Source organism: Sinocyclocheilus grahami, unplaced genomic scaffold (assembly GCF_001515645.1).
Source record: "Sinocyclocheilus grahami isolate Dianchi unplaced genomic scaffold, SAMN03320097.WGS_v1.1 scaffold211.1, whole genome shotgun sequence".
Classification (NCBI taxonomy): Eukaryota; Metazoa; Chordata; class Actinopteri; order Cypriniformes; family Cyprinidae; genus Sinocyclocheilus; species Sinocyclocheilus grahami.
The window spans coordinates 744561-754483 of NW_015505390.1; positions in this window are offsets into that span (position 1 = coordinate 744561).

The window sequence follows — 9923 nt, forward strand, 5'->3', positions numbered from 1 at the left end:
TTGATTGATTGATTGATTGATTGATTTTTTTGAGGGAAGTTTTGCCATGTCTGCTGCCTTTCATGTTATGGATGATGGATAATAGCTAACACTTAAAAGTCAGGAAACTATCATAGACATTCAAGGCCATTAATGTACATTCTTATTGTTTTTGGGAGGATGGATTATTTTTTTATTTATTTTTTAATTACAAAGGCATTATTTTCTCCATACCAATCTATTTTTGTTTTGTCTTCAGACTTTCACCTTCCTAAGTAGGCAGTTTTTAACCTGAATAATCTGCAAAGTGGGCCAAATATGAAGGGTGCAATAAGAATTGTAGCTCCAATGCTTCAGAACTGCTGAATTATTGTAACTCCAATATAAGATGTGCATAACTGGAATTTTGAACTGTGTTCATTTAAATTCTCTTTGTCAGAGATAGTGAGCTGTCCTTTGCAAATTTAGTTGCAGCTTTAAGAATTATTAAAACTGCTATCGGGTACTGACTCATGTGTGGGCTCTTTTTTAATGTAATGATTTGGTCTCACCACCCAGAGCTCACTGAACTGTTCCTAATGAGAACTCCATTTTATCTGATTTGTTAAAAAATAAATAAATTAGGCAGGTCTTTGGTTTTGTGATGGTGGTTTTATAAACCACTGTACAAGCATCTCAGTTACCCATGCACCAGAAAAGACTTGCACTCCCTTAAGAAAGAACACTGTTTCAAACACCAGTTTGTTTCATTCTGGCAACTTTCTTTAGGCAACAAAATGAAAAAGTAAGAAAAAGACAGGCACTGACGAACGTCCTGACATAAAGCATAAAAAAAGAGTATGACAGTATATCTGTCATTTCCTGGAACAGTGCTAACCATCCCCACCCCTCAGCCCTTGACCCCTCTCTGCTTTGATAGTACATGACCATGAGGTCAGATTTATGAAAGCACTTAATGGAGTTCCAAATGGGAGGAGCCATATATATGTCCATATAAACCCGCCAATCGCAGCAGTAAGGATGTATGCCATTTGTGGATAGAATGCCAAATCTGTCTGAATATAGGTCATTGAAATGATATGAATATACATCTGCAACACTGCTGCTACAGAGTGAAACAGACAACAGGACTAATATAGTCTGATTCCCGAATAAATAACTCTTATGATTATGAAACGGCTCATTGTTTGTCACTCCACAACATACAGAGCAACCAATAACTGTTATGAGCCAGTTCTTTTCAGTGAATCAGAAACACACAGTGCAACAAGTTTAGTTCATTTCCCAAACAAATTAATCTTTTAAGACAGCTCTTTTTAGTCAATCAAAAACACACAATGCAGACAGTGCAGTCCGATTCCCAAATGAATGACTCTTATGAACTGGTTCTTTTTAATGAATCAAAAACACACAACGCAGACAGTGTAGTACTATTCATGAACAAATGATTTGTTTCTTTTTTGTAAATCAAACACATAAAGCTTAAAACTAACTGTGAGACTTAAATTCCTCACGCGTTGTTCATATGACAGCATGTAAAGACACACATGTTGCTTTTTGTCTGTAGTAAAATGAAATGAATGAAATGTTAAAATATTGTTTGTTTAGCATTGTTGTTTAATACAGAGATAAGGCAATTGTTGTATTGCATTATACATTGTATCGAAAAGACTTTTGCAAGAATTGCTGAAATTTATTTATTTATTATTATTATTTTAATTCAAATTATCTCCTCATTTGGAAATGGAATTGCATTTTGGTTTTGTTTGTTTGTTTTTTCCCCCAAATAATTTTCCATTAAAAGTTTTAAATGATAAATTATTAACAGAAATGTCAATTCTTGTATTATTCCCATCCCGAATGGTAATGATTAGGGATTAGTATTATGTAAAGTACCATGATTTTAACATCGAATATATCAGATGGTAAAATCATGGAACTTTGACATAATAATTCCTAATCATTACCATTAGGGATGTTATCAGTGTACCGTGGTACAGTTATATTTGAAAGGCATGCTATAATTCTCTCTCTATCGATGGCAGTTTTGATTATTTTTCACATGAAATTTCACAGCAGTACTAATCAACCAGATTCTGTATATGTGCTGTGTGTTTTTACTATTGTTGTGGTTTCTGCAGGGCACAGTGGTGATGTTTCAACACTAATGGCATAAACACAAATAACCGCATGACATATAGCCATCTGAAAACCCTTCGGCAATATGTGTATGTGCGCACATATGAGAGTACGTAACAAGCTCGGCCCATGGTGTACGAAAAGCTTCTCAGCAGAATTGTAGCAACAGTGGTCATTTATCTTACGATAACCCCACAGAGTGGCACACAGTACCACCACCATCTACATGCTGGGTTTAATAATATGGGTGAAATACAGCAATTCCCTATAGGCAGCCTGAGTATACAGCAAAAAAATAAAATAAAAAATGGTGTAAGCTTGCAAATTCTTACATCTCGGGAAGCAGCGTATTTACAGAGATACAGACACAATAACAAAATCCTATTTGAACATATGCAATCATTATGCAAAGATGCACATTCCTCATAAGCCTTGGCAATAGTTTAACTGTGACCAATTTGGTTGTTTAGTAACTTTCTACAACTCACTCTGGGTGTTTGCTGCTATAGGAGCTTTTCCATCATGGTTGTCTGTGTGACAGTCCCGCTTGTGTCAGGAGACTGTCGGTTTCCCATATTTCAGACTTCAGTTTTCTCATTAAAAAGGCTGAATGTGCACGAAAGGGCTGAAGGAAGACAAAGCACTAAACTCTTGAGTGTTGTTTAAAGGCAGTTTAAGGTGCTCTTCCTCCACTGTCTGTCAGAAACCTGGAGCATCTCAGTTTGACACAGACTGAGAAAGCATTACGGCTGTGCTATTGCACACACTCACGCGCATTTATATTTTTCCTCTGTTTCCACACTCTATCCATACTTATATCCATATTTTTCACAAATCTTGTTTCAGCCTCCATTTAGTAGCGAGAGAGAGAGAGAGAGAGAGAGAGAGCTATTTATCCATTTTACACCTCTCCAAATTTTCGCTCTGTGTCTCTCCTCTATAAAATAATAGTTCCAACCCACACAAAACATCACTGAACCCTGTTTGCCTGCATTTATTACGGCTGTGCTATTGCACACACTCACGCGCATTTATATTTTTCCTCTGTTTCCACACTCTAACCATACTTATATCCATATTTTTCACAAATCTTGTTTCAGCCTCCATTTAGTAGCGAGAGAGAGAGAGAGAGAGTGAGAGAGCTATTTATCCATTTTACACCTCTCCAAATTTTCGCTCTGTGTCTCTCCTCTATAAAATAATAGTTCCAACCCACACAAAACATCACTGAACCCTGTTTGCCTGCATTTATTACGCTCCCCTCACCTGCCTGGTGAATGGAACACCAGAAATGCACAGAAACACAAATGCACTTCCACCCCAGCTGAAAGTTTCATACGGTGCACTCTTCCTGGTCTGATTTCACAGGTTAATTACATTGTTTTGTTGGTATGTTTTACATTTATTCAGACAAACAAATAATGCTCATCATCTCTCAGATAATTAAAAGGATCTCCACTAAACGAACACCCCCTCCCTTTCTAATAAAAAGGGCTCATCTCCACAACGTTCAAGTGTTCTTCACTTTGACAAGTGTCATTTAAAAACTATTGTTGTTATGGCAACCACAGACTCATTACAGTTAATTCACTAATTGCTAACTGGAGCTCTGATTGTTCAAAATTACCTCAGGGACGTGGTTAACCCTTCACTTGGTATGCAGATCAGGCGGCCTGTTAGTCGCTACTGCTCATAAAGGCCTCTAATTTAGCACAATGCTCTTTAAATTTGCTTCCTCCCCCTCTTTTCCCCCCTCCCGTTCTCCACTGGTCCCCTTGCATCCCAAAGCCCATCAAGCAGTTTGTAATCAAGAGGCTGGTTGCCATGGTGATTAATCGTCGCCTTTTCTGTCAGCAGTTTTTAGAGAGATGGGGCTTGATGTTTGTTTGTTAATGGGCCAGTAAACAATGGGACTGGAGTCTTTTTTTAATCGCCTTCATGGATTTTCCCTCAAAAAAGCCCAATGCTGAGTCTAAATCCTTGTTGTATCTGAGCAAAAAGGGTGATGGACAAATTTGTATTACAGTAAAAAAAAAAAAAGACCTAGCCAGTGTGGACACTATTGTATTTCCAGTAATTTTGGACTAATATTTACATCAGTGTAAAAGGAAAAAAGATTATTGTAGTGCATTTACAAGAAAATGCTTTCAGTCTTTCTACTTCAAAATTTCACAATTAATTCAGTGAGTTACTTGCTATTGCTTTGTAATTATTTGTGAAATTCACTAGCAATGTCTGAGTGAAAATTGTTTCAAAGTAAATCATACACCATTTTTTTCAGTGTACATGTCATCTACATTTTCTTAACTCAAAGTATTTAATTTGAATTATTTTATGTATACAGGTACATAAGAGATGACATCAAGATAACAAGAGAAGGAACAGGGTGAGATGTATCTTACATAAACCGCATGAGCACCACAGGTCAGACCGCATGATTTTACCTCTACACCATGGCTCTTGCATAAACAAAGTATTTAGATAATTAATATAGACGAAAATATTGGTGTGGTATTGGTTTTTAACAGAGAATTTAATTGTTAATTATTTTTACATTTTCATTATTTCATTTATTATTTCAGCATGTAAATTAATGCTTTGTGCTGAATGATATCATTATTTGCCGTTTAGATTAATGAAATGTTAAAATAATAACAAAAAATTTGCTTCTATTCAAAAAGGGTAGAAGTGGTATCACCCATCACTATCACAAACATCTGCATTCATGTACTTATAGAGGGGTCTAAGTGCAGCTACAAAAACAAACACATAGAAACTGATGTTTCAGGCAGGCCACACCCCTTCCACATTTAGCGACACAGTGACGGTGACCTGCCAACCCGAGCTTTCTTTCAGGTTGTATGTTCAGTGAATGCACAAACACTTATGTCTGGATGACATGCTGTCTGTGTTCATGTGTGTGTGTGTGTGTGTGTGTGTGTGTGTGTGCGTGCGTGAGAGAGAGCCCTTTGAAGCACACACAGCTCAAAGGCCAGGAAGGCAATCTGAGAACTTCACAGGCACACAGGATAAAATTGCCTTGAACCCAGAGGTGCAGGGAAAGAGCAATTTGTGTTCCATCTGTTCGGGTACTACCTATTAAGGACATGGGCACTCCATGCCTGAGAGAGAGACAGAGAGAGAGAGACTCCAAATCCAATTATTTTAGTATAGTACCACGCTTTTCCTTTTGAGAGACGGAACATCTATATTTTGTTTTGATGTTGTTGTTTTCTTTCTTAAAGACCAAGCCTCTATACAGGAAATCCTCTGACACTCAGGATTGTGGTGCACAGGCTATAAGGTATAGGTTAGTAATACACCTTCTGCTTTGTCTGCGTTTGCAAAACATGGAACTGAAAGAGAGAGAAGGACAAGGATAAAGAGAGAGACAGGCTAGGGAGCTGTCTACCTAGACAGCATTTTAAGGCATCATAGGCACGTTCCCGATGTTCCTGCATAATTATGCTACCTTCTAAAATACCTTAGACCAAATTCTAAGGCAGCATCATGTGCAATGACAAATGCTTGTAATAGAAAATTAATTCAAGAAGGTGGACAAAGTTAGAGAAATGTTTCATTGCAAAAAATTACTTTTAATGTGTTTTTTCTTTCAGTAAAATATCGAAATTTCTAAAACAAGATGAATGATTAAATATCAAGACCAAGATTGCATTTTGAATATAAGAAGAAACACTGTATAAAATAATAAATCATTATCATTTACTCACCCTCATGCCATCCCAGATGTAAATTACTTTCTTTCTTTCTTCAGTGTTTTTCATGACCACAAATTATGATTTTTTTTTTTAGAAAAATAATTCGGAACATTCAATGTCGACGCTTCAAAAACGACACAATGTGAACATGACGGTAATCCATATGACCCCAGCAGATGAATCAATGTCTTCTGAAAGAATCAGTATGTGTCTGAGAAAAATACTAATAATTTAAACATTTTAACCATATAAACCATCACTTCTGGCCAATTGTTATATGCAGGAATGAAGAAAGAAAAACAAGAGAAAGAAAGAAAAAGGAAAGTCATATACAGGGATGGAGTGAGGGTGAGTTAATGATAATTAACTCAATGATTTTATTCTAGTATGCCTTTAAAACTTGTTTTTAATCTTTAAAGGGGTGGTTGACTGTTTTTTTTCTGGGCTTGATTGTGTTTATGGGGTGCAGTCTAACATGTGTTAATGCTTTGTTTAAAAAAAAACGCATTATTTTTCACATAATTTACCTTTGTTCTACACCGCTCTGTCCCTTCTCCCATAAATGCGCTGATAATTTCCTGCTTTTATGAAGCCCCTCCCTCAGAAATACGTGATGGGCTCAGATTGGTTACTTGGCCCAGTGTGTTGTGATTTGCTAAACCGCCTTTAGTGCGCGTCTGAACGTCACGCCCCTCACCTCAGCGGCATGTACTCCGGTTGTATTGTAAACAGTAGCTATGTTTCCATCCACCTATTTTTATGCGCATTTTGGATTATCGCATAAAAAAACGCTGGATGGAAACTACAAGATGCGCATAAATTAAAAAAATGCGCATAAAAAACATATGCGCACAACTGAGTAGGATAAACTTTTTATTCGATAAGAAAAAATAAACTACGATGGAAACACATTTACCGAATAAATTCAACCATGCGCATTGAAAAAGTCATGTGACTTTGCGCTATGAAACGGGATAAATTGACAAACCAGCGGACCGATCTCGTTCACAGCATCTATATGTTGTTTTGGTCGTTCTGAAATGCCTGAGGAAAGTGTCATCAAAGTATTTCTGTATAATTACTGTCTTACATGACTGCATTCCCAAACAGCAGGCATCCACCTCTAAAAACAATGACCGCATTTATTGTGTTACGTCTGCTCTCTCTGATATTGTAAACAGTAGCTATGTTTCCATCCACCTATTTTTATGCGCATTTTGGATTATCGCATAAAAAAACACTGGATGGAAACGACAAGATGTGCATAAATTTAAAAAATGCGCATAAAAAACATATGCGCACAACTGAGTAGGATAAACTTTTTATTCGATAAGAAAAAATAAACTACGATGGAAACACATTTACCGAATAAATTCAACCATGCGCATTGAAAAAGTCATGTGACTTTGCGCTATGAAACGGGATAAATTGACAAACCAGCGGACCGATCTCGTTCACAGCATCTATATGTTGTTTTGGTCGTTCTGAAATGCCTGAGGAAAGTGTCATCAAAGTATTTCTGTATAATTACTGTCTTACATGACTGCATTCCCAAACAGCAGGCATCCACCTCTAAAAACAATGACCGCATTTATTGTGTTTACAAGATGCGCATAAATTAAAAAAATGCGCATAAAAAACATATGCGCACAACTGAGTAGGATAAACTTTTTATTCGATAAGAAAAAATAAACTACGATGGAAACACATTTACCGAATAAATTCAACCATGCGCATTGAAAAAGTCATGTGACTTTGCGCTATGAAACGGGATAAATTGACAAACCAGCGGACCGATCTCGTTCACAGCATCTATATGTTGTTTTGGTCGTTCTGAAATGCCTGAGGAAAGTGTCATCAAAGTATTTCTGTATAATTACTGTCTTACATGACTGCATTCCCAAACAGCAGGCATCCACCTCTAAAAACAATGACCGCATTTATTGTGTTACGTCTGCTCTCTCTGAGGCGCAAATAATTTATATTACATATGAAAATTATTATATTCAGTGGCTTCTCCTAGTTTTCTTAAAGATATTTAGTGCCAGTTCTCTTTGACTCGTTGGATGGAAATGGTGCTTTATTCGCAAATGTTTTATGCAATATTACAGTTTTGCGCACAAGTTAAATTTGCATCTTTGGATGGAAACATAGCTAATGGCATCATCTATATTGCTGATCAGTTTGAGCCCGATTGAGACGGAGAGGATATTATTGAAGAGGATCGTGCAGAACCTGAGCAAGCACGGCTCTTAATGGTATGTTTTTTGATTGTTGTTGTCTAATACCTTTAGATACGCTGTTATTTGTAAATGCTACTGCTTCTGTTAGCTTTTAATATACGGTTTTATTTAAAGCTGATTAAAGGTTTAATACAGTACGGCAACCGCACGCGTGTCCATGTATAACGCTTCTCATAGCTATGTGAAAATAAGTGAAATGTAATGGAACAGTTCATTGTTGGAGCTGAGCTGAATGAGAGAGAGAGAGAGAGAGAGAGAGAGAGAGAGAGATGCAGAGCGTGTGCAGAGCAGGGCGACGTGAGGAACGGTATTAAGAACCGCTGCTTTAGAACATTGATTTTGAAGCTTGTGAATCCATTAGAATCGTTAGACAACAGAATCATGATTCATATATGAATACATTTTTACGTGCACCCCTAGTTTTCTCTTCCTCTTCTCTAAAGCAGCGCAGCATGGCCTCGCCCCCTTCGTTGCATGTTCCCGGGTGCAGGATTTGTCTGGGTTTGTGATGTCACAAACCCAGGAAGTAACTCGTTGTAGTCCCTACCAGCCGCTTTTGTAGGCATTAAACTGCCAGAATTTTAAAAGACGATATATCTGTTTGCATTGAACTTTCAGCTCCACAACTTTGTAGATATTGTTTATGTTCAAACAGAAACATTACACACTAACTATCGTTAAAAAAGTGAAATCGCAATCAACCACCCCTTTAATATAAGTGTAGCCTAGTTTGTATTACTGCACAGGCAGATTTTTCCATTTATTTATTCTTGTAACAAAGTTTGCAGACCGGGAAGGAGGCGGGAACAGCCGAACATTTAAACATAAAACTTTAATAATCAAATAAACAAACACAAAACAAAACAAAAGTAAAAGCGGCAGCCCCTCACAGACAACTGCCACATAAAACATAATAAAACAACAAAAATAGTCCAGGCCTGGTCCTCTCTCGTTTATCACTGTCGTTACTCCTCCTTTTATCCTTCCGGAGCTCCTCCGACTCGAGACCGGTGAGTGGCGCAGGTGTCGCTCATTATTATTTACACCACCGGCCTCGATCTGCTCCCATGGCTCTCGGCCCGGCCCAACTCATCACAATACTAAACTTTATAAAATACTGCTAATGAAGTAAGATGAAATACAAACCAAGAAAACCAAGTCTCTATATCTGCAGTGTTGCTTCTTAAAAATTTTAGTGCTTAATATAGTGTTCCAGTGTTGCTTCTTTAGCTTAGCCACATGGAAAACACTACTGAAATTCAAAATTTTCCATGCAATTTACATGGAAGTACGACATACAGAGTAGCAATAAGATCAAAAGCAATAAGATCCCTGCTTTTTTTGTGGAACAGAGCTTTTGTGTTATTAAAGATTTCTTTCCAGAGCATGAGTGATGTGAATGGATTGGTTCTCTTAACTTTTCACCCTCTGCTGAATTAACATAACACTAGCCAGGAGAAAAGTGTGTTGCCTGGGCAACGAATTGCCACAATTTGCAGTGGGATCAGAGTTGCAAACTGCGAAGGGTAAAACCTTTAGCATCGGGTAAAAAACAGACCCAGACGGTCTTATACCTGTCAGAGCCTCCAGAGAGAAGGGAAATAGAGTGGTGGAATTGCTTTGGCAGTTGATTACATGGCCTTAAAAAAAGGATAGATTAAAATGCTGCATAAAGTCACCCAAAGGTAATCTCATTTTATCTGATGTGACTGCAGAGTTCTGGCTCTTTTCTCAGTAGGAAGTCTTAAAGGATCCATGATGGAAACAGAAAAGACCTGAAATCCTGCGAGCCTTATATTGGTCTTGTCGTCAGAGCGAGCAAAGTCTCGGACGCCGAGTGATT